This window comes from Helicoverpa armigera, chromosome 3, assembly GCF_030705265.1.
Source record: "Helicoverpa armigera isolate CAAS_96S chromosome 3, ASM3070526v1, whole genome shotgun sequence".
Classification (NCBI taxonomy): domain Eukaryota; kingdom Metazoa; phylum Arthropoda; class Insecta; order Lepidoptera; family Noctuidae; genus Helicoverpa; species Helicoverpa armigera.
Genome location: NC_087122.1, coordinates 11,914,927 through 11,940,986, shown reverse-complemented (window position 1 = coordinate 11,940,986; position 26,060 = coordinate 11,914,927). Strand labels below are relative to the sequence as shown.

The 26,060-nt window shown below is 37.4% G+C and overlaps 1 protein-coding gene across 4 annotated transcripts in view; it reads right to left on the bottom strand.

The window, feature by feature from the left end:
• LOC110372944 (uncharacterized transmembrane protein DDB_G0289901) overlaps positions 1–26,060 on the bottom strand; it is a 40,158-nt gene that overhangs the window by 8,165 nt on the left and 5,933 nt on the right. The window lies entirely within an intron of this gene.

Genomic DNA, 26,060 nt, shown 5'->3' with positions numbered 1-26,060 from the left:
CGTAACAATCATAGTAAAGTGTCATCATCTCCTTATGAAGAACGTCACTTGAATATATTAGATAGTGTTAGTCATCCCTGCAATGAATCTCAATAGATTTTAATTAGATATGAACTAAAATGTAGGTAAGCAAGACGGAAGATTGCATGATGCAAATTATTCCGCTGTCCTGTCCTAATTGATTTGTTGTGGACGGTGAATAATGGCCGAAGTAATTTAGAAAGATAAAAAGAGGTATCTTTAAAACTTATAGACGAAATATTCTGAAAACTACGAACAATGTGACAAATATGTAGACACGGTGATCGTTTATGGAACGACCAAGAAAAGGGGTTAATCTTCAACCTCAATATTATGCCTATAACCAATTAAACAGCATCTGAATTACACTTCAAAACTAGCCCGACAGTATCAAAAGAAGACCGCCCAGTCTAACACAAAATCTAATTCACATTACAGCCATCAAGGACCACTTAAATCCTCTTGCAAATTGACAAATCCTATTTAAAACACCTCGAACATAGAGTGCAATTATCGTAAAGCGAACGAAGGTTTATCGTACAACGTACATCAATGATTACGATCAAAGCATGGCCTACTGGAATTCGCAGTGAATTTGAGCATAATAGGCAGGGAGCGAGCCGCCGGTATCGGCACGCCCACGGCTTTGCGTTTTGTCAAGCAGAATTCAGTTTAGAAATTCCAGAAGAACAATAAGGAATAGATTAAGATGAGTCATAGTTTGAAAGGGGATCAGCTCAACGAAGGGCGCCTGCTGGATTAAAACTTGATTGCTGTTGTGACAAAATCGTGCAGTCAATGATAACTACATAGCAATGTATAGTAAAGTAACCGTGCAGCTATTGGTAGGGCTGTAGATGAGGATTGAGCTAAGAGATTTGGGAGAGACCCAATGCTCAATGCTCAATGGGCTCTGATGGGCTGATGATCCTATACTTCTTGGCATCCATAAAATAAACTTTTGGTCTTGGAGCATTTTTCGGATAGATATTTAATTTTGGCAATAGCAGAATTTGAATGAAACTTCTGCGCTGTTCACAGTGTGATTGGTTTTGTTAGTAAATCAGTAACGGACGGAGTCTAACGAGTACATTATGCGCATTTGTAACGATATCCGCCCACAGACAACGGGATGGATGCATTCTGCAACTATTGTGGGAAATACTTGAAAAGGTTCCGATTTATTGATATAGGTTTCAATGGGCATGTGGAAACTGAATAACTGACCATATTTGCGGTTAACGTTGTTTATATTTTGTCTAATAACATTTGAGGCTTTATGTCAAATATATTTTATGAAGGTGTGAAAAATATGACGTATTAAACATTTCGCCTAAACAGTCATATTATGTTCTTTAAAAAGTTCCTTTCATTTTCTGAAATAAACTATTTGATTTTTACTAATTTGCTTTTATGCCTTTTATCCTGTCTTAGCAAAAATCTGCGTAGAGACAAGAATAGCCCAGGGTTATTGTATTTGCAAGAAATAATGAAGGAGGCGGGAAGCAGCGATTTGTCGCGGCGGGATAGCCGAGACTTCCAAATGATATACATTTTGCTATACCCACTCACGCCCTCGCTTACCAACAAATAATTGGACCCTGACTCGGCTGGGGTTTGTGGGATGCCCTGACTATATATCTACCTAATAACTTTTAGACAGAAAATTATCATGGCTGCGGAAATTCGCAGACTACGATTTTGTTATCATTTATGCTGCCATAAAAAAGATTATGGTTTCATGAAAAACTAAAAACCTTTTTTGGTACCAAACCAAAGTTAGGGGGTTTTACAGAAGAATGGGCATTTATCTTGATAAATTAAGCAATGTTAGCTGTTTAACTTTTTTTAATAATACAAGTTATTGGGACGAATACCGGGATAGGCAGACTTAATACCAATTCGCAGTCTACGATTGAAACGTCTCAGGAAATAAGATTTCATTCGTGACGAAGACAGGCGTTCCTTCAGTTAGCATAATATTCAATCGAATCTGAAATGTACTTTTAAAATGTTTTCAATTCGACGGCAACAAATATCGGCATGATTGACAATGAAAAATGGTTGAAAAGAAAATAATTCTAGAGTTTCTGTTTGGGTTGTTACCACACATGTTAGGTTCACAAGAAGGTACTTTTTCAGAAAACATTTTCGTAAACCTAAACGCAAATAGCATAACAGCAAAGTGAAATGCAAAAAACCCCAACAACATTGAATATTCAATCATGTGTCAGTGCAACAAAAGGACGGCGACATTATAGAAATAGAAAATCGATGTACTACCACGTAAATGGTACGACCAACCACTGCCATCAAGGTTTGCATGTCTAACATTTAATATTGAATTCACATTTTTATGATTGTTTCTTTAAAATGGAAAGTTTGTAATTCCGATTAAAATAGCGAACGAAGTCAAAGTTTTCATAATCGGGTCCAAAGGTTGACAAACAATCCAATTAGGCTCATTGACGCAGTTAAAATATTCTGAAAAAAGTTTGGAACGGCGAAAAATTTGACAGAATATGAAACATTTGGCGCTTGCAGCGATGTGTGACAGACAGCTTGACGAATGGATGTCCACCGGCTCGTTTTGCGATGACGTCATTTGTCACGAGACACGCATCTCGTCGTGGAACGAATCCGCGGATAGTATTTGCGTTTCACGTATCATGGTTTAACAATAGGTAGGCAAATGCTGCAAAACGTATGCCTCGGTGGGTTAAGGATAATTCAATTTGTGTCAATCAATCAAATCAAATCAATCAAATCAAAAGTCATTTATTCAAAGTAGGCTGAAAATCAGCACTTTTCGAACGTCAATACAAAAGACAGCCCCCAAAACGCCCGCCCTTCACCACTTCCTATGTGTTTTTGCTGGGAAGAAGAAGTGGCGCAACAAACTCCCCAGCAACACAATTCTGTCTGTATGGTTTGAAGAACCGTATACAAATATTTAAATATCACTATACAACATTGTGTACATAAAGGAGATCATTCATTTCGTACCCAAAAATGAAAGTGCCGGCCAGAAGAAAAAAATAGTAGATTCTTGTAGAGAATAATGCCCTGAACATTTTTTACTATTACAAGAATCGTCTACAATTAACCCCTCGGCTGCCATTTGACTTTGAAAATACCAAAAAATCCCACAATATTTGGAGCATTACAATACGGCCCCAAACTGAGGAAGGAAGCTGCTGCCTTCAAAGGACTCCTGCCCAACCTGGGAAGTCATCAAACGACCCCCTCCCGCTGTGGGGAAGTTACTGACTAAAACCCATCATGGGGAAACCAGGGCCGGGGTAATTCTTTCGAACAATCCTGCAGCCCCGATAGGCTTTGTCCCGCAAAAATATCGTACGATTCTTGTCTAGGATGCTCTGAAGATTTTTTACAATTATAAGGAACCTCTTCGGTTAACCCCCAGGCTGCTATTTGAGTTTAAAATGGGAGAACCGTGAATAAAAAATCTATAGTTGAATGTTATGGCAAATAACGTCCACAGTATTTTTTTACCAATTTCCCAAAAAGGAGGAGGTTCTCAATTCGTCGCGATCTTTTTTTTTATGTATGTTCACCGATTACTCGAAGACGCCTGAACCGATTTGCAATTTTGATTTTTTTTTGATAGGGTATACCTTCCAGGTAGTCCCATAATCACCAGGTCAGGATCTGATGATGGAAACCCTGAGAAATTGAGGGCAACTTTCGAAAATTGTAGGCGTGCATAGGTTAAAAACTTGACAATGAGGTGTACGTCTGATAACACTATGCAACAATGAAGGTTTGGAGCTGACCTGATGATGGAGACGAGAGAAGGTGGACTCGACAAATGAATATGTAAACTACCTCGTGTTTGGGCTTATATTATTTGTATTGACAAGACCTTTGCAACTGTGAAGGTTTGGAGCTGACCTGATGATGGAGACCGGAGAAGGTCGAGGGAACTCGACAACTGAATATGTAAACTACCTCGTGTTTGGGCTTATATTATTCGTATTAATGAGAACTTTCCAAAAATGTGGATAGTGACAACTATGCTTGTCACTGAAAAGCCAAAAATAAAAAACTATTTACAAAAAAAACACAGTGTTTAATGGATGTTCCTGAGTTTATACGCCACCGACTTCTAGGCCGGTGCACCTAAGGATAGTTTTTTTTTTTTGCATTTCAGTGTTTTTGGGAGTCGGTTTTATTTTTTTGTTAACTGACCGAACGTCTACGATTACGGCCCCTGCTACACTGATTGGCTCCGATTAGCCTCTTACTGATTTAAACCCACCATGTTCCTTCTGACCATGTAGCCAGGCCGCGGTAACTCTTTCGAACAATCCCGAAATTCTATAGGGGCGAGGGGGAATGGGATGCCTTCGTCTCCTTCTGTGAAGCATGCCAGAGAAGGAGGCGGTGGAATAACTGAGAGTTCGCGCATCTCATCCCAGCCGCTGCCGTGGACGTGGAAGACGCCACGCGCATCGTTTGTCGAGAAGACTCCCGGCGCCGGTCTGTGGGCGGTGAGTTTAGGGAGGCTCATCGTCCTTCTGCCTCTTTGGAAACAACAGGCCTGTGTCGGCGGCGAGCGTTGACCCAAGCCCTCCTCAGACAGTCAGCAAACCCCAGTGGGGCCCGCCAGGGCTGCGGGATTGTTCGAAAGCGTTACCGCGGCCCTGGTACATTATCAGAAGGAACATGATGGGTTTAAATCAGTAAGTCTCCTCGGTGTGCAGCAGGAGGGCATATCGTAGACATTCAATTAGTTAAAAAAATTCTGTGGACGCATTTGTCGTAACATTCAAGTATACATTTTATATTCACTTTAAACTCAAATAGCAGTCTGGGGGTTAACGAAGACGTTCCTTATAAAAGTACAAAATCGTCAGGGTATCCTCGACAAGAATCCTACGATATTTTTAGCGGGGACAAAGCCTATCGGGGCTGCAGGATTGTTCGAAAGAATTACCCCGGCCCTGGTTTCCCCATGATGGGCTTTAGTCAGTTAGAATCTGACTTCCCCACAGCGGGAGGGGGGTCATTTGATGACTTCCCAAATTGGGCAGGAGTCCTTTGAAGGCAGCGGCTACCTTCTCGGGGGCCGTAATGTAATGCTCCAAATATTGTGGAATTTTTTGCTATTTTCAAAGTCAAATAGCAGCCGGGGGGTTAATTGTAGACAATTCTTGTAGTAGTAAAAAATGTTCAGGGCATTATTCTCTACAAGAATCTACTATTTTTTTCTTCTGGCCGGCACTTTCATTTTTGGGTACAAAATGTTCGAGACTTGAATGATCTCCTTTGTATATAAAATCAATTCAAATAGTTAATCATGTTGGCTAGTACACACCTTACCCATACCTATTACTCAAGCAGTTACAAAAGAAATCTATTAAAAAAGAGTGAAAAATATAAAAAATATAAAGCCTCCATTCAGTGAAGATAGATATAGTTTAGGGTGCACCCACCGACATGTCAAACAGTTTTTATGAAAAAATAAAAAAAAATAAAATAACATCATAAACAATGAAAACGGTGAACTAGGACTACCGTTCAAACCAAAATCATATACATTAGGTATATTACGGGTGTACAATTATGTAGTCAGCAAGACGACCTGGTACCACAAGCAGCACCCGTTCACGAGCATAACGCGAGGATCAGCCATCGCCCCCCTCGCACATTTTTGAGGGAGGGAGGCAACCCGACCACCGACGCTACCGCAAGCAATACCGTCAAAGGGAGCATGACGACTTGCAGCTACACGACAAGAAAACAGTTAATACTAATAGATTCGCAGTCGCTAGTAGACCATTTACAGAATTAAGGAACAACTCATCGTAAAAACAGAACGATGATGGTAATTAGTCAGTATACATAAAATAAAAAAATGTCACGTATAAAATAATATAAATCACATCAACTCATAATGATAACTTTTGGAGCTGTCCAGTGTTTAACATGTGTATCCTCGTCTTTTTGCAAGTGGGGAATATTTCAGATATAAACAATAGTTTTATTGAATTAGGGATGCCAGTTGTTTTGTAATGTGGATAATTCTTAGTAAACAACAAATGTTTGCTAAAACCCTGGCTATGGGAAAAGTGTTAGGTGACAAGTGTTATCGAAGTGAAAGTGGGAATACTATTAAACAATTTGAGCGACCTGATTTACCTAGTACCTAGGTGGTCTATAGTTTTATCAGGATGGCTGAAATGATTTCCTATAGGATATTTGCTGCATACACTATCCTACCAAAATATGAAGGTGAAATCTTAACCAACGCCTGCACATGCCAAAAAAAAACAAAAGCACATCTGGAAGGATTCACCAAGGAGATACGAAAATAGTAAAAGTTCATCATCCCCAGCTGCATATACATAAGCTAGACGAGCCACGAGCTACCGTTACCGGGTGACGTGAAAATAACCCCGTGGTGGGACAAAGACATGTACGTCTATATCGGGAGTGGCCATGTAAGGCGCGGCGGGAGCGCCCTGGACCGGAATAGTTGGTGCATCCTCACAGGGCTTGCAACTGGAGAAATGGAGAAAGTAGGAGCAATTATATAATTTCTTGCATAGTCTTTGATAAGAAGCTAACTACCTTCATGTTTGTTGCAGACAAACAAAGGAAAACTATCACGCCACTCCACACTCCAACCGTGAACCAATACATGCAAAATATCCAGACTGAACAAATCGATGGTATCTTTGTAATGGTCTTATTATTTGGCTGACAGAGTTAGAGAAAAAATGATTTCAAAGACTCCAGAGGATGTTATGCTTAGGGTCTCAACTTGGCTTTATGTACACAGCACACAGTCATTAAAAGTTTATTAAAGAGCAATTTGCTTGATTGCAATACCTGACTTTATTATCATATCTAATAATTACAGGGAAACATAATAACAGGGATAGCAATAATCATAAAGAATGTCCTACACAACGGATTGAATGGCAGCCGTAAATATAATTACAGATACAATATTGAGGTAAAGACAGAAGAAGGATCGAAAGCTGTTAAATTCAAGAGATATTGTCCTAGTTGTAGTAAGCCAAACCATAAGATTGATTTGCACAGAAATCTTGTAATATTTATGGTATCTTTATGAAAAAAGAATCGAACTTAATATACGTAGAAAATAGTTTACAAAACGTAAAATTATATCTATTCATTCAGGTGCATTACAACTGAGGTGGTTTAAAACCAGAAAAAGATTAGTACAAACTAAATTCAGTCAGCTTAAATTGAAAGTCAGTAACGTGTCAGCCCTGATGCATCACGTCCAATGCAAATAAAGTTAAACATGGCGATCGTCGGCGATGCGCCCGCGCATGAACGTCGCCGTCTCAAAATTAACTACAAAACATTTGCTGTTGCCATGCGCGTGTCAACGCTTAGATATGCCCATTACTTCCAACGTAATGGCTTTTGCTATGGCTGCGCTCGTTAGCAATACGATAGGTGCTTGAGTATTTTAATAGCTTTCCTTATTTTGACGGGATTTTATGAAGATGTAATACGGGACCACGTAAAAAATAAAAATCTTACATGTTATAACTGTGAATGATTAAAGTTTATGTATGTGTGGGCTATTAATTCCCATTAACGGCTCCATAAACGGAAAACCATAAAGTAGAAATCTCTTGCTCGAGTGATCATGGGGAAGGTCATGGAAGCTCAGATGGTCATGGTTATGGCATTAACGAGGTTTAGGGAGCAAAAAGTTTATGTATATACTTTGAAGAAAATAAATCCATATAGGTACAATGTTTACTCAGCCACAGAATAATTGTAACTGTCCAAGGATAATCGATCTTTCCAGAAATAAATAAGTTCTGAACAGATGGCGAGATCTCATACGATCCTGACATATGGTGGAAGCCCATTAGTCTCTGAATACAATGACGCACATCTATTGTTTGCAAGGCTGTCTGTTAATGCATTCGAAGAACTAATTGAACTAATCTAATATCGATTGCTCTTTAGATTGCAGTTACTTTTCCAAGCATCGATTTTATATGTAGGCAATACAGTTGGAGGTTGAGCAATGCCTGACACAAATTTTAAATCTGAGATTGTAAAATGCTAAAAACGGGCAAATAAATGAGTGTACATATTTAATTGGGGAGTTCAAGAATTTTTGCAATTGTTAAGCCCAAATTAGACAAAAGAGAATTTTCTCTCCTATTTCGGAATATGAGTTTACTTCGAACCTCAAGACATGCCAAAAAGCCATCCACCTCCTATCCCTAACGACCAAACATGATGAGTTTCCTGAAGCTTGAAGTAATAAGCGTGATTGACGAGACGTGGGCGTACAGAGGGCCCCGTCACGGCACCTGACCTTCCCACGATATCAAGGTCGATCGAAATGAGGGGTGTCCTCTAAACTATAATATTATACATGCGGAAGGTACCTGCGCCAGTTTGTAATGTTCTCACGGATAAATGGAAGAATTTCTAGAAATATTTGGAGCTGAACTTAAAATCATGTAACTTGAAAATGGCTCTGGAAATTAAAGGAAATCTGGACGCGGCTTCAATAATGTGACTATTGATGGATGACCAGCAGTAGCCATCGTGAATCATCAATAATGATGGCTATTTTTGTATCTTCAGTTTGCAAATTGGTCTCTAAATAATAACACGCTGCATGATGGTCAATGGTCACGATGGTCCTGCTCTTATATTTATATTTGTTCAGATACAATTTATCAATGTTAGCTTCAATTGGAATTGACGTGTTTAATTAATTGGGGATTGTTCGCGACGATACGTTTGTTCGACAGAAATACCAACTTTATAGTATAGTAGTGGCTTTAATAACAATGTCGAAGTCTGCGCACAGAAATGCAAGAGTGTAGGGTTTGATGATGGCAGAAAATGTAAGGAAACAAATCACAACAAAACGGAATCATGAACAACTAAATGTGCCTATTACAATCTGTTTCCCAAGCTCTGTGATTCTGATTCGTAAGCTGCGTGAGCTACAGTCTTAATCATTCATGCCCTACCTCCCTTGTATATATTCAAATTCATAAACCCCGATTCACCTTCAATTCAGGTGTCTACTGTACCATTCACGAACCTTCCATAAAAGGCTAACATTATGATACATCGATTGGCATTGAACTTGCTGCCTAATGGAGGACAATGCTCGATAAACTTGATACAAAGTATTTACTATTCAAGGGTACAATGATAGCGAGCCTGACAGACGTACAATGCGATATGGGCTTGTGAGAACGGTATTATGCCTACGTTGTGACGTGGGTTCGGTAATAAATAAAGTGGCGTGTGTATATGAATGGGCATTCGCGTTGTCAATAGCAACGGACAATAAACAAGTTTTTAAGGCTATACCAAAAATAGAATTGTCATTAATCATCAAAGTATTTTTAGGATCCAAATACGATCAAAATGAATAAAGAAAAAAATTACGTTTATGATGTTTTCGAGGCGACCGGTGTTCAAGTGCAAGATTACTTAAATATAGTCGCGAATCTTAGCCTCGGCGCTCATCTAAAGACTACGAGATGAATTAATCATTATTTAAGGAATGTCAGTTTCTTGAAAGAAATTATGACGTTGATTACTAACTATTGCTTCAATTCACCATTCATTAAAACTATAACAGACGTTTTAATTATTGGGTAGTATCTTTGTTTCCCGCATCTCAACTGTGCCATTTGACAAGAGAACAGTGCGCCCCTATCCTGGTAATTGACCGGGCAAACCCGTCAGCATCACTTTATCATTTAGTTAATCAAATAATTCAATTGAGACCGCATTAGTCACTTTGCGAAGAGGAAATGTTAAGAACAGGATGCGAAATTATAAAGGATCGCAATATTGAACCACTTTTGAAGAAGATAGACTGGAGATTCAGGAAGATGAAAAGATAACGCGTAATTTAGGAAAGGAAAAGTTGGTAGGTAGGGAAGATGCCCAGAAAAGAAGCGAATATTAATGAGATTCCCCACAAGCAACACATCAATGAACAATTTACAATAAGCGCAAGAATTTTTAGCTCCTGAAATTCTGACGATAGAAGGCCTGTTTTTCCATCGACAGGAGAATGGAAAGAAAGTCAATGTTTCTTATCCTGTGGCTAGTGAGTCCATAGTGTGTGTGTGTATTAATTAAATTACCAAATGAATCGTTCAGCTCTAGGTCAAGTGCCGCGTGCCAATTTGGCCAGTACCGACTGGATTTAATGAAATCTTATGAAGCAATTGGCAGAATAGCATGGTTTCTGCAGAATGAGGTTTGAATTGTGTGTTTGGCTATAGTTTTATCACTCCGATCTGCTATTTTTGTAAAAATATATTTTAAAACTTACGATTCGGATCTGAATTATGTTTGGTATTTTTTTAACGTACGTATGTGGGATTTCTCATACCTGCCATTTCTCTGCTTAGTTCAGAATAATGTTACTAAAATGGTTGCTGTCTGGCAAGGACAATTATACAAGGAAAATTTGCATTGAAAATATCTCTCAAATGAAGACAACTCAACAGGAAAGAATATTGAAACAGAATCAATAACTGCCCCAATTCAAACTACAAAACAATAATACAATTTCCAACAATAATGAGCATACAAGACAAACATACAAAAGTGCCTCTACGTACCTACAATTAGATTCAGCATCCGTACGTATGACGAACGACATAAACGCTGTAGCACAATGGTTGTTATTATGATCACAATGAGTCACAAATCATAGCTCAGTTCAAGGCCAGTCCGGGGAAAACACTGTTAGATGCAGACACGAATGATATTGCTAAGTATATCGCTCAAAAAATGATCAAAACATTTGAAGAATTTGGATTTTAAGTGGTGCTGTTAGTGTATCCAAAATTGCGCAAGAGTAACAGCGTGAGAAGATAAAATCTGGAAGAAAATCGGGTAATAAAAGAACTTACTGACTTGCGAGCCTATTAAAATTCTCAGTTACCTAATAAAACAATCAAAAAACAGGAAAATGAAGCCTAAGTTTCATAACAAAAGAAGTCTTTGACAATTAGTTGGTTTCTTATAGGGTAAAATAAATCCCATCAAAAACATTAAATGTAAAAAAAGCCAATCCTCTACGCAGTTCCTCCACCGTAAAAAGTTTTGAGATCGCATAGAAGCCAAGTCCTGTTCAACTTTAATTGTAATAATAAATCAACATTTTGTGACTATATCAATTAAATAGTTTTGTTCACATTACAATAATATTGACTTGGCCATGAGCACAATAAACTACAAATATAATACGGCATATCTTGGAGAGGTGAAAGTCAAACATGGAGTTTAATATCACAGAATTAAATACATTTAGTTTATTCAATCGTTACTAAATGACAGTCAGTATCATCCATCACTGAACTGCACATGTACTATGGCGGATGTTTAGTCCATGGTGATCTCAAATTCTAAGTCTTTTAAGTCCTTGTCTAAGTTCTTCAGTGCATAATCAGTCCAATCGTAAAATCATGTCCATATAGAATTTATCAATTCAATGGTATTTACACATTATTACAAGGAGCGACTTTTAACTTGTGCTCATGGCCAAGACAATATTATTGTAATATGAACAAAACTATTTAATTGATAAAGTCACAAAATGTTGATTTATTATTACAATTAAAGTTGAACAGGACTTGGCTTCTATGCGATCTCAAAACTTTTTACGGTGGAGGAACTGCGTAGAGGATTGGCTTTTTTTACATTTAATGTTTTTGATGGGATCTAATTTATTTTTTGTAGGTCTCTTTCTTCTCTAAGTATCTCTTTCTTCTATCTATAGTATACATATAACAAATTAAATTAACTTACATGCAACTAACTAAATATGTACACCTAGTTAGCACGTAAACAACATTTTTTTAAAATAAACTAATAATTTTCGAAATTGACGAATTTTTGAATCAAATATCTTTTAGAACAAAAGAGATTTATTTCAGAGGTAGATGGCGCTATCACATGTAACTATTTGATTTTTTTTAAAGTACTACTTATACTAAGCTATGTAACGAAACCATAGCGCGATTTAGACCAGGACAACGCCATCTATCGAGCGAGCATGCAGTATGTATCGCACTGCATTAATATGAAAGATTTTATCATTGTTCATTTCATTTTAACCTAGCTTTTTTATTCATATGTATGTATATTTAATACATAATAACAATATACCACACTACGTAACAATAAAACAAATAGTAACATTTTGTACATACATAAATAACAAAGTTATCAATGCAGTCAAAATTCATACACAATGTTCTTGAAAAACCGCAAATATAAATTTGTTTCCTATTTTTTTATTAAGTTTTAAGGTTTTTATAATTTTCCCTTTATATGTAGCTAGTAACCTATCTTGGTGCCAAATTTGAAGGTTCTAAGTTTGCTAGAAGTACCTTAGACTTTTGATGATCGGTCAGTGAGTGAGTCAGTGACAAAATGGTGTAACTTTGATCGCTCATAACTCGTAAACTATTTATTCAAATGTCTTGTAATTTTGAGACTGAGCTTGTTCTAATACTTACTCTTGGTCATCGAAAACCTAAACTCATAGCTTTGTTCACATGGAAGTTACAGGGGGCTGAAATAGCCGCGAAACGCTTCGAGAAAAGATGGTACGGCCGTGCCCGCTTTGCTCGAGTCTTGGCTGGGGCACTGCCGTGCCCTCAGATTGAAAATAAAACTATACCAATATCTGTATCATTTACAACCTCTAATACTCAAGGTCATAGAAACTACAGCAACATACACGAATGAGGTAACTTGCATAAGTGCTGAAGCTTCAAAGTAATTTCTACAGTTTAAACCTTACACAATAATACAGTTACAAGGCTTCATGCTATACTTAGTGGGTCGTCTATTTAAAGTTCCCTCACTGGGGTTGAAAGGTCAACACCATTTAAACAGCCTACAGACGTTTAAATTAGCACGAAGGGATTATTAAGTGGACGAACTCATTCATAAAATGGGTCATTTGTGTTAATTGTTAAAAGGGAAGAATTTTGCCCAGTGGAACCATTTACAGACGTTAAAGGTAATTGTAGTTACAGGTCATTGTCACATTATAGACATACAAAAGGGAAAATTTCTCCCGAAGCGACAGTTTGGGAACGTTTAATGTTTTTGTAGCTTTGCAGATGAGGGACTGTTTGAAGTCGATACAGTTACATAAGCATAAGCTGCAGAGATAAAGAAGTGGAGGGTTGTGCAGGCCATTTTTAATGTAAAGCATAAGTCCCACATTTCCAAATTATATCTACCCAGCTTTAAGGCAATAAACGATACGTGGAACAATGGTCCTGCGGCATCATTTCGGGATTTTAAGACCAATTTCAAAGGTATCACCTTCAAGTAAGTTCATCAAAATGTTCGTTCATCTCTGGTATTTTGTTACATTGACGCAATTTGAACCAGCTACATTTTGGCTTCCAAGTGTCTCTTCAGTCAACATATCCCAGTAAATACATCCAGACAATAATAGTAAGTAATGCAGTTCGTTCCAGTTGACTGTCTCGATTAGTGGACCAGGCGTCCGGCTGACTCATGTCCTGCCAAGCTTCCTGTCTTAGGGGTCATCCAGGCCCCGACTGCGCTGTCGCAAATCTGACTTAATGCGAATATTTTAAGGTCTGAAGACTACCTTTTTATTTGTCAAGTAGTACTGGCATTGGGGATGCAATAACAGGGCAGCGATGAGGCCTTCAGGCCTTTGAGGGATTCAGCTTTCGATAGCATTAGGTGGATAAGGTGAAGATGAAGGAAATGATAGATTAACACATACATATGACGGATTAAACCCATTACAGTCATTCTACATTATCTTTCTACACAGAATCTATTCCTTAGTTCAATAGTCGTAGTAATCTTATTATACGTCATATCCACGCATAACCGTATTGCTGATAAGAAAGTGTTATAAACAATAGAGTGTTTCTATCAACCGCAAACAATCTGGTTTACACTTGAACCGTGCATAGCGGAAAATATTAGAAGCCAACGAAGTGTGGAGACACGATTACAGTTCAAGGGCAAACCGATACAGTTACAAGGGCAGATTCATGTGAAAATTGTGGGAATAAAGGAGATTTTTTTAATAAAATCAAGAAGGATGTTTAAAATAAGGTCAATGCAGTAAAAGCTAGTCATGCAGACGGAAGTGATAGTACTTGAATAAAAATGGCAAGTCATAATCTTCCCTAAAGTTACAATCATGCTTAGAAATGCAAAATTGACATATTTCATTGAGCATATTTGATAAGAAGATAAAACTACATATCCAGATAATGATCTAGAGATACTAGAAATACTTTCCACAAATATCTGCTGAACAGATAATTTACTTCAATGCTGAAAATAAATAACTCAGTGATTTTGAAAACCATAATTCAAGACGCATTTCCAATTGCTTTTGGATAGCAGCCCAAGAACCCAAGACCAGGATTAGTAGAAAACCAAATATAACATTATTATTATTTTTGATAGACTCTGGATGCAGGTCACCTCCAACAGGTATTTGTGGAGATCTAAGGGGGAGGCCTATGCTCAGCAGTGGACGTCCTATGGCTGAGATGATGATGACTATTAATTTTGTTACATGATGGGAAAAGGCTCGGGAGATGATGATGTATTTACTTCAAACCCTAAAATAAAGAACTTATTATGTTCTATTTATCTCCAAATGTAACTATTTAGATGTAATATCTGCGTGTATTTTTTTTTAAGTTGCATTAAATTCGCTTTTGCTTAAACCCAAACAAAAATCGAGCATTACAAAAAATGTACGGATGGAAAATTTTCAATCAGGCAATTTGGCTGTCGGAATGTGCAGCTCTTAACAAGCATATCCGCCTGCGTAACATTGCGCTCTACTGACTCACTGGGGCACCGAATGTTATCTCAAGTCAACCTGTCTAGATATCTCAGTCTAAAGACCTTAATCAGGCGATCGGAGAGTATATACAAATATCTGAATGATGATATTGCCAATTTTGTAATAGTTACGACATTTTTTTTGGTGTTACTTGTAGGTACTGTAGGGAATAATGATGGGTTGGGTTTTTTGCCTAATCTTATTCCTTCAGTTCAGATCATGGCGAGGAAAGGGAAGTTATCTCTATATTATTACAGAAATCACCAATTAAATATTATAGATAAAATAAATAAAAATAAAATAAAATAAAAATAGCCTTTATTCAGACCTTGTTTACAGTATACAATCTTAATCTACAACTCTGACGAGTTGATGACACCAACGACCTGGTCTGTTTGCCCAACTTTGGCAAAGGCCTCCTCCATTTTCTTCCATTCTGCTCTGTTTTGGGCTCTTCTAGTCCATATATTCCCTGCTATGCTTTTAATTTCGTCATCCCATCTTCGGTACTGTCTTCCTCGATTTCTTTTCTTGTCCCTAGGGTACCAAGATATTATGTTTTTGTTCCACTTGTCATTGCCTCTGACTATGTGGCCGGACCATTTCCACTTTAGTTTTCTTATTCTAGTTGTGACATTCTCAATTTTCATGCGCCTTCGGATAGTGGTGTTTCTTATTCTATCAGATTTTCTTATATTTAGCATGCTTCTTTGCATTGCCGTCTGACACGTTTCGAGTTTCTTATATAGCGCTTTGGTGAGAGCCCATGTCTCGCAGCCATATGTCAAGACTGGGAGTATACAAGTGTTATACAGTTTTGTTTTGACGTACGTTTTGATTTCTGTATTCTTCATTATTTCCTTAAACCCCCAGTAGCGTTTCCATGCATTTCCAATCCTTGTGTCGATTTCTTTTGTCATTATATCAGTGACCGAGATTTGTTGGCCCAAGTAAGTGTATTCTTTTACAAACTCTACTGGTTCGGCGTTTAAAAGAATAGTGTCTTCCAGTGCGTTTGTCATGGCTTTGGTTTTTGAAGTGTTCATCGTCAGACCTACCTTGCGGCTTTCTCTATCCAGATCAGTGATCATGTATTGTAGTTGGTCTTTGCTCCTTGCCAGTATTATTATGTCATCAGCGAACCTCAAGTGTGTAAGATTTTCGCCATTTATGTTAAGTCCGTAGTGGTCCCATTCCAGTCTCCGAAAGATATCTTCCAGTACAGCTGTGAATAATTTAGGTGACAGTGGATCTCCCTGGCGTACGCCTCTGTTTATGTTTATTTGTTTCCCTTGTTTCTCTAGTTTTATTCTTGCTGTACTGTTAGTGTATATGCTTTTTAAAATCCTAATATATTTCTGGTCGACTCCTTGTTTCTTCAGACATTGCCAGATACTGTTGTGTTCTATTGAGTCAAATGCCTTGTTGAAATCGATGAAGCAACAGTAGAAGGGCACTTTAAACTCTTTGGCTTTTCAAAAGTTGTCTTACCGTTAGTATATGGTCCAATGTTGAATAGCCTGACCGGAAGCCAGCCTGTTCCTTGGGCTGGTTTTCATCAAGAGTTTTGGTTATTCGCCTTAAGACAATTTTGCAAAATTTTGTAAATGTTCGACATTAGGCTTATTGGTCTGTAGTTGTTAATTTCTCCTTTGTCACCCTTTTTATGGAGTAGGATTATTGTTGATGTAGTCCACTGTGCAGGAATTTCCTCGGTGTGCAATATGTCGTTGAAAATGTGTTTAAGTAGTGGTACTAGCTCGTTTTTACAATCTGTAAGTAATTCGTTGCTGATATTATCAGGGCCGGGAGCTTTATCCTTCTTCTGTGTTTCTATTGCCTTGTATATTTCTTCTATTAGTATAGGTGGAACCGCGTCGGTGTTATTTAAGTCGGTGTTTACTATTTGGTTCTTGCTGGAGTAAAGGTTTTCGTAGAATGTAGTTGCTATTGACAGTATATCATATCTTTTTGTTTTCGTTTTCGAAAGTAGGTCTTTCATATTGGGTATCCAGTTTTTCTTTTCTTTTAAAGTTTTTAGAGCTTTTTTAATACCTCCAGTTTTGCTTATGTGTTTTTCAAAAGTTTCACGCCTGGTGCGTTCTCTGTCTTTTCTTATTTGGTTATTGATTTCTTTACTTATTTCGCTTATTTTGTTTCTGATAATTTTTGTTTTCTTTGTAGTATTTAACAGTTTTGATCTTGCTTCTAGGAGTTTAATTACTTTCTCTGACAAGTTTTTCTTATCCTTCGTATTATTTTTAGTATCAGGTTCTTGTCTCAATGTCAATATTTCATGTACTATGTTGTACTTCTGCTGAGTATTTATACCCTCAAAGGATGATTCTGTCACTAATTTCAGTTTGTCCTTGATGGTGTTTAACATTTGTTTGTTATTTGGTGTTGGTCTTCTGACTTTGAAGGGTCGACTTTTAATAGTGCCCATTGACCTGCTCAGACGTGCTCTCAGGACTCGGTGGTCGCTATTAAAATTTAGATAAATGGTGCCGCAGTCGTCAATTAATTTTGGTCTATTTGTTAAGATGTAATCAATTTCGTTTTGAAACTGCCGCCTGGTGATTCCCAAGTCCATCTTTTGAAGTTCTTTTCTTGAATAGGCTGTTCATTATCCTCATGTTATTTTCCATCGCCATTTCTATTAGTTTTGTCCGTTCCTTGTTCTTTTCCCTCTGATGTAAGGGCCAAGTACAATATCTTCTCCATTTCGTGGACTTCCAATCTGAGCATTGAAATCTCCCATTACTATGCAGTGTTTGTATGTGTACTTTTTTAGGGCGATGTTGAGAGTTGAGTAAAATGCATCGATTTCTAAAGTAGATGACTGCTCTGTTGGTGAGTAAATTTGCACTATAGACCATATTTCCTGTTTTGGAGGAATTTTAATATTTAATATAGCGATCCTGTCCGTGACTCCTATTATTTCTACAATGGAACTATTGAGTTCATTTTTTATTAAAAATCCTACACCATATTTTCCGGGAACATCGCCTCTATAGTATAGTGTAACTTTATCATATTCTTCGATAGCTTCTCCGTATCTTCTCACTTCGCACAATCCTATGATGTCCCATTTAATATCTTCTAATGAATACAGAAGTTCTTGTAGCCTGTCTTCAGTCCTCAGAGAACGTGTGTTGTACGTAGCTATATAAATTTGCTTGGTGTTTTGTAGTTTATTGTTTCTTAATGTTTTGATTTGTGGTAGGGAATTTATAATCGGAGGGTAGTGGTCGTCATTCCCCACGGTGACCAGCCGGCTTGGGAAGGTGTTTTGGCTGTTTCTTTGGATACATGTTCGTAGCTTAAGTTGGGTTTCCTGTTGTCGGTGTCTGTTATGCATTTTTGACGTTGAGGGCAGTGAAAGTGATGTGGATCTACCCGAGATACATAGTCCATCATGTTTATTTTAGTACATTTCTTTGACGCAGGGGCGGATGGTTGGTTTGGTGACTTATTTAAAGGACTAATGCAGTCACTTTTCCTCTTGCCTATTTTCTCCTCTCTCGGCTCTTTGATGACTATTTTATCCTTGACAAAATAACAAACATTTCCTTTTTTGCGCTCTTCTTTTAGTTGGGGTAACAGTTGTTTCCTATTCTCCAACGTTTCTTTGCTGAGGTCCTCTTTAATGTATATTTCGGAATTCAGTTTCTTTTTGTTCCTAAGCACTTCGTTTCTTCTCCAGTTTGTTGTGAAAGTAACAAGAATAGGACGCGTTTTGTTGTCTTTCTTTTCGCCAAGTCGGTAAGCACTGTTTATTTCATTAGGCTTTACGTGGATATTCATTTCTTTTCCATAACTTCCAATACAGTTTCTAAGGGGGCTTCACCACGTTGTAACTCTTTAACCCCAAAGAACAGGACGTTGTTTTTCTTTTTGTTTTCTTCTAAGGATCTAATTTTGTCATTTAGGGTCTTAACTTCAGCTTTCAGGATTTTGTTTTCTTCAGCTAGCGCTGTTAATTTTTCATTTATATTTTCTGATACATTTTTCGTGACTGCTTCTGTTATCTCTCTTGTTTGCATTGCCATTTCTTCCTTCAATTTATTCCAGAATGTGTCCGTCTCATTTTCCATTTTCGATGTTTTTTTTTTTTTTTCTAAAATTGCAACACTAATTCGTAGTTGGCAGCACTTACTTTTAGTTGGCAACACTCGTTCTGAGTTGGTAACACTTGATTTTAGTTGGCAACACCAATTGCAGATGACAGCACTGGGTTATTTTTGACAGCACGGGTTCAGAACTACCAACCTCAGAACGATATGATCTGCAGTGTCTATGACCAGGGTTGTGATTGGTTGAAATCTGTCAGCTGTCTCCTTGAAGGAATGACGACACTTTTTTTCTAACCTATTTGCCTGTGTGTTTCGAGGGATATTTGGCTTGTTTTTTGCGCTTCGTGCCTCCAACTTGTATGCACTACTTGAATTCGTCACTGTATTCAATGTTGATGACAGTTTTAGACTTACAGCCGGCAATTTGGCTGTATAAATTGATTAGTTTTGAGAGAGCAACAACAATAGGTGTTTACTGTTTGACACCGGAACCGGATTTTTGAACCGGAAATATTATAGATATACAATATTAATTCAGTAATCAACCATGACCAACAGACACCAAATCCGTGTTTGCATATTTATTCTAGAACAAGTTTCTATGAATTTCTTTACCTATCTAACACGACCAACAAGTACGATAAGAATAACACCTATAATCTTGACAGTATCAAGTCAAACCTTATCATTATCTTTATACGTCTTATCTAATCCGTATTAACCTGCGATAGCAATCTTCGAGAGAATCGAAAGACTCCGCATCAACGTGTTTACGTCAATAAATATATTGGAGTGAACGTTTGTAAATATTTTGATGTGCTTCCAGCAGTTCAGATAAATATTTAGCTGTATGAAAAAGATCGGATGTTGACGGTGATTGAAACATATAAAGATCTTGATGGATTTTTTCCTGTGAGTGTAATTTAGAATGTAAATGCTAAGTAATGTTGGTTTTCGTTGAATGATGGGCAATCAGCCCAGGCAATGGTAAGTGGTTGCCGGCATCTAGCAGAAAGAATATCTAATCAATGTGCTTTAGCTTCAAATTGGTTTTGAAAAGAATAGTGCTAACAAAGCAAAGTAGCACCATTTTCTTCACAAACTTCAACTTCAGTACAAAAATCAGAGTTTGCAAAACAGTCTAGTCCAGTGCAGGTGGTAGTAGATAAACATAATGATTCATATTCATTAGAAATAGTCATAACATTGACATTGGACAGTGGGTCAAGCCAGAAGGTCGAATTGATAAAACACCAATTAGACTGGAATAGTTTTGACGGCTGAAACGCAACACATGTGTGAACTTATGGAGATATTATTCATGACTGAATGAGTGAATTAGTTATTATTACAGCATAAACAAACATAGTGAGGACAATTGCAAACTATTCATTCCTAGTAGGTACCCATATGGAATGGTTAGGTAAGCATTTTTTGACAAGAATGATGCGACTGGGTCCCAAGTATTGCATAGCTATTGAGTCAAAGTGGTTTATCATCACTGAAATCATAAAGATCAATAGATTTTTGAATTCACAGATAACCAAAAGAAAGAAAACCTAATAAAGACGTCAATGAGGGACCACTTTTAAAACAATTGTAAAAGCGATCCCTGGTTTCATTGCATATAGCGTTGGACTATTAGATACTCGCGGCCCCGCATGTTCGAGAAACACTAGGCTGGTTAAAACCGGTAAGAGCCTGGCACCCCTTTTCATTCCCTAAGTGGAGGATATCCATGAGGATTTCAGCCCGTCTAAATAGAAGGAGGATGATGGAGACGAGAGACCGCTATACGGATCTGTTGATCCATTATCACATAACAAGATATTATTTGAACCGGGCGTTCTACCACAACAAGACGGAGCTGTATTTCGGGTGTAGCTGATGTAGCTCTGCGTTATATGAAGCCGAGGCCGGATATAAATCTGGGTTGAGTGGACGGCACACCGTCCAAAATTCTAAACACTGTAAACAGCAGAGTATGGTTTCCATTGTAGTGTCAGTCACGATATTGTGATCAACGACAAAAGAGTACGAGTGAAAAAGGCTACGAATTATTTGTAGTCTTATACTTCGAGACGATGTGTATTAAGCCAAGAGTGTGTTAAACAAGGTAGGAAAGCTGGAAAGAAAGAAAAATAGGATAGAGTTAGCTAGAGAACCCTAGCACTGGTTAAGTATTTATGTAGACTGGAAGTATTTCTCGTAATTTCGGAACTCTTGAAATAAATAAAAAGCGTGTAAAATCGTTCTACATTGGACACTCGTCCATCAATAAAACAAATATCCCTGCGTTTTGGCAACAGCTGTTGTTGACTTTATATTTCTGTTGATATAAAGGCCAGTAGTTATCTAGGGAGACACAGTTCGAGAAAGTGCGACAAAAGACCAATGAACTATGATATAAGATAATACCAACAATACTTTCTTATATTATTATTGATGCACACTATGCCTTGTATCTCTAGATATACTTCAGGTAGAATAATGGTCATAGATATCGAAATCTGCATTTCAATTGAAGTTCACTTTTGGTCACCCAAATGCTCTTCACATTAAAGCAAGACAAGTTTTTCATCAAAATAAAACACCGTCACGGCTACACCATCAGCAAAAACATCAGTTTGCCATAAAAACATGGAACAAAACCTCACTCATTATCGAGTAATTAACAATTCAATGCAGCGTGAAGAAGGACGCGCTATGTTTTTATGCAAATCGCTCATGTAATGGCTTGTCAAACAACAAATACGAAATAATATTTGAAACATTGTCATCTTATGTTAAGCAAAATTCGATAAATCTTTAAGAAACCGAGAATCGATATCGTTATGAAAAATCACACATCAAGGATGAAAAGAAAGATACGCAAGTTACAAACCACCAAAAGTTGGCGGAACACAAAAATATGACACTAGGTACACACTAACGATACACAGGCCAAACGCATAGTCAATGATGCATGATTTGAAACTGCAAATATCAGTCATTTTAATGTTATCATCAGCTTAATGATACCAACTATAGCGCACTATCCCAGTCAATATAGTTTAAATATCTTCCCAATTGGCACGTCTCCTGATGAGAGCGAACAGAATAGACTCGAAGCCAGACAGACAGCAATCCTTGGCATTCAGAGATACAATAAAGATACTGCAGAAGATTCACTTGGCATGTCAGTTGCTATATTGATTTTAGTTCCTGCTGCCTACACTATAGAGATGAATTTTCAATGTGTTCAAAAGCCAGTAGTCTTGAACGTAGTGGTCCTTTTCTAAATACATTTTTTTTACAGGCATGTCTTCTAAAAGAATTTTATAGTGAAGACTTCCAATCATGTCTTCTGAATGTTATTCACAGTCCTTATCGTTTGTGAAGTACTCTCTACTTTCATGATCTGCATGAATTGGTAATTCGTATTCCAGTAATTATTTTCGCCGTAATAAAACAGGTCGGCATAAGGACGAAAATATGTATGACCTTTTGTGATCCCAAGCTGACTACGACTTATGGAACTCTTACTTATAAGAAGTGAAGCTATAGGTACTTATCTACACATATGGCTTTACAGAAGCTGCGTGGTATCGAATTAATTGATTAACGCTACTTTCTGCACCAATAAAACATTTTTAATTTGAAAATAGTTAATTTTATAGACAGCGAAGGAACCCAAGTAACGAGTTTCAAAGCACTGCTCGGATACATGAGAAGTGCATGTCCAATGTTCAGTTTAAATGAGTCGCAGCCGATTTATTGTCAAACAGAACAATTACAGGCGTCATCCAATGTAGCTATTAAATTAACTGTCCAAGTTTTGAGAAACTGGCGACATCAATAAACAGGTAAAGATAGAAACTAAAGGGTCTTGTAGATTTTGTAAAATTATTACAACCTAAGGGGGGGGGCAAGCTTTATTTTTGTTTTGAGATGGGTAATCATCAGATGATGAACCCATCATTGTTCCTTCTAGAACACTTTGAGAAACCAGGGCTGCAGTAACTCTTTCGAAAGGTCGCGCAGTTAGGGGCCTACGAGTGTATGGAAAAGCTATCAAACATGACGCTTGATTTGGAATGTCTGAAAAGTGAGCTATCATTACACACTGGCTAAGACATTTAGCACCAACAAATTCGTCATTCAAATTAGGATTAAAGTCTACCCGCTTACACCTCATACTTGTACCACAACCCACCTCCAACAATTCGTGCGCGGACGCATAGTAGAGCTAACTGTTAGCCGTTATCGTAAACACTGGCAAGCACGCGCGCCCTGGACCGAAGCCAGGGATATAACGCGCATACCCGGGGCGACTCGCAATGTATTGTTGTCGGGAGATGCTCCTGGACTTTTAGCAGCTTATTTTTGGTAGATAACGAGAGATATGTTAAATGTTGAGTGTAATAAGGATATGAGTTGTGTCCCAAAAAAGTTCTGTTGTATGTAGATTGAACACCCTTTTAACAAATCTAAGAGGAAGATTTTATTACAGAAAAATTGAATATAAATAATTTGTGTAAGACTCAGGATGTATTAAAACACTGCACATTGCCTCTATGTATACTCGATATTTAACATTCTCATTATTTGGGAAACTGTTATGCCCTACACTACAAGAGCATGTAATAAAATGAATCGGCAAATCGATTAGTTTCATGTAGCAAAATGACATGACAGCCTTTACAAAGCAAAACCTATTGTAACTTTGTGAGTAATGTAAGTAAGTCGCATCAAAGCCCAGACTATAAACTAAATATTTTTCAAAACACCCAGTTTTTAAATCTCACAGTATTGAAATCATTTATCCAGCCAATCCTAAAGACAAATGCCTAAAAAAGCAACAAAGCGCCTGGACCGCCTCTCAACGAAATTAGGGCAAAAACTTGCAGGCCCAGCATCATTCAGCACTTAGTACTTGTATATTTGGCCCAGATTTCTGCTTGGAGAGCGCAGGCGCGAATTGCATAACCAGTAACGACCAGGAAATAGACCTTTAGCATCCACATCTAGGTTCGTACAGCCTCGGAAGGTCGCTATCGATCCAGCTTGCGTAACAACGCGGGTATTGACGAGGTATACAGATGAAGTATATCTCTTGGCTTTTGGAAAACTTAGGAATGGGATAAGGTAGACTGGTTCTGTGGAATTCGCGGGGTTTAGGAATGTTCATCTAGGAACAGCCAGCCAAAGGTGAAGGAAAACATCTTGAGGAAACCTGGACTTCATGTCTGAAATCGCCAATCGGTCTCGAGCAAGCGTGGTGATTGATGGTCATACCTTCCTTATATGAGAAGAGAACTGTGCCCAGCAGTGGGACTAAAAAAAAATGCAGGACTTGTAAAAGGATCGTACTGTGCAAGTGAGCACGACAGTCATAAAATAAGCGGAATACATATGCATACATATATACATCTGCATAATGCAAAAAATACCTTAAAAATCGTGTTTTGTTTGTCGATCACGGCATCCCATTGTAACTTTGCATTGATCAAAAAATATGCAAAAAATATTCCAAAGAACCTATAGGTTTACTATAGTCACCAAGATACAAACAAACCGACCTGAAAATGTCAGAGTTGAAAAGCGTTACGTAAAAGCGAGTGACACAGCGTAGCACAATGTATTACAAGTTCCAACGCAGATATGAAAATCGCCTGACAATAATATGCCATGGATACTATTCACGTCGAATAGAGTAACAAATCTCATACATATGCCGAATATATTGCGATAAATTCTGAAATCCTCAATGAAAGACTGTATGTTCGTGACGTTTGGAATTCAGGAGTTGTATATCGAGTCATACTTTATTGCTGAGCTATAAATTATAGTCTGTGTATAGTACAAGCTATGGTTTATGAACGGATTGGTATACGTAAAGCAGAATGAAATTAGCCGTAACAACGGTTTGTGGGTTTTATTGAATGATTATTTGTAAACAGGTTTGTTGATTCATGTTAGTTTTCAGAATAGTGGACTAATAAGAGATGTTGAATGATTGAAAGGAAATCGAAGTGTAAAACTGTAGACGTGTATACTGAAAAATCTTTTATTTTTATTTTTTGAAAGAACCCTTAAGTATAAGAAATAGCAAAAACTGTGACGAAAATACAGTAAATAGTGTTTGTGATGAGAACGTAACATGAACTTAAGAAAACGATCAAGATCATAAAATTGTTATTTCAGTAGGTAACTCATTTAGGGGAACTATGAAGGTATACCTTTTCCACTTCACGGTGATGGTAGTTAAATGTCAAGTTTTGCGCATTCTAATGCTTTGGAATGAGGTAAAGCTTTTTTCTAAGTAAAGAAAATGTTAGTTCAAGATAGTGATATAAAAGAAAAAAAACTATTAAGGTAAGTTGAAAATGTTAAAAACGCGATTAATCAAATGTATCTATTTAACAAAATATAGGAACCGTATATATTTATGTTTGCGATAAAATCAATAAAAATAAATAGGTTTTTCGAAAAAATACGTGAGAGAATAAGCAGCTGGAAAGTTATGCTATTTTCAATGCCAATGCAGTTAGAAAACTTTATACAAAAACAATGTCACCTAGCACATTTTACAGGAAAATCGATATTTATTGCTTTTGTACACTTGAAGATTCATGCAATCATGACTTACTTTTTAAACATTCTACTTGTTCCATATTTTAAAATGCGGTACTACGAATATCCTCTATGTTTATCTGTTCTTTTATAAAGTTATACTTAAGTACACGTTTCCAGATGTCAATGATTTTTAGTGATACAAAGTTTTTATTGTCAAAAATTTAAGGGTCTATTGCAAGTTTTTTTATCAAGTTTTCAATGGCAAATCCAACTGTTTCATTAACAAAAGGATAATAAAGCATTTTAGTGGTACTGTAATAAAAGAGGCATAATTTTCATTTGCCTGAGTCCGCAGTGTTTAAAGGTCACCCGTTCTCCGGGGAGAGTGGGACCTTAGCTTATGTAACGCGACCTACATACACGAAACTGCTCATAATTTGGCTGAAAGCATTTACGCAAAGCGAACCTTTTTAATGTTTCAAATACTTAATGGTACCTATATATATTTAAATGAGATAAAGTTT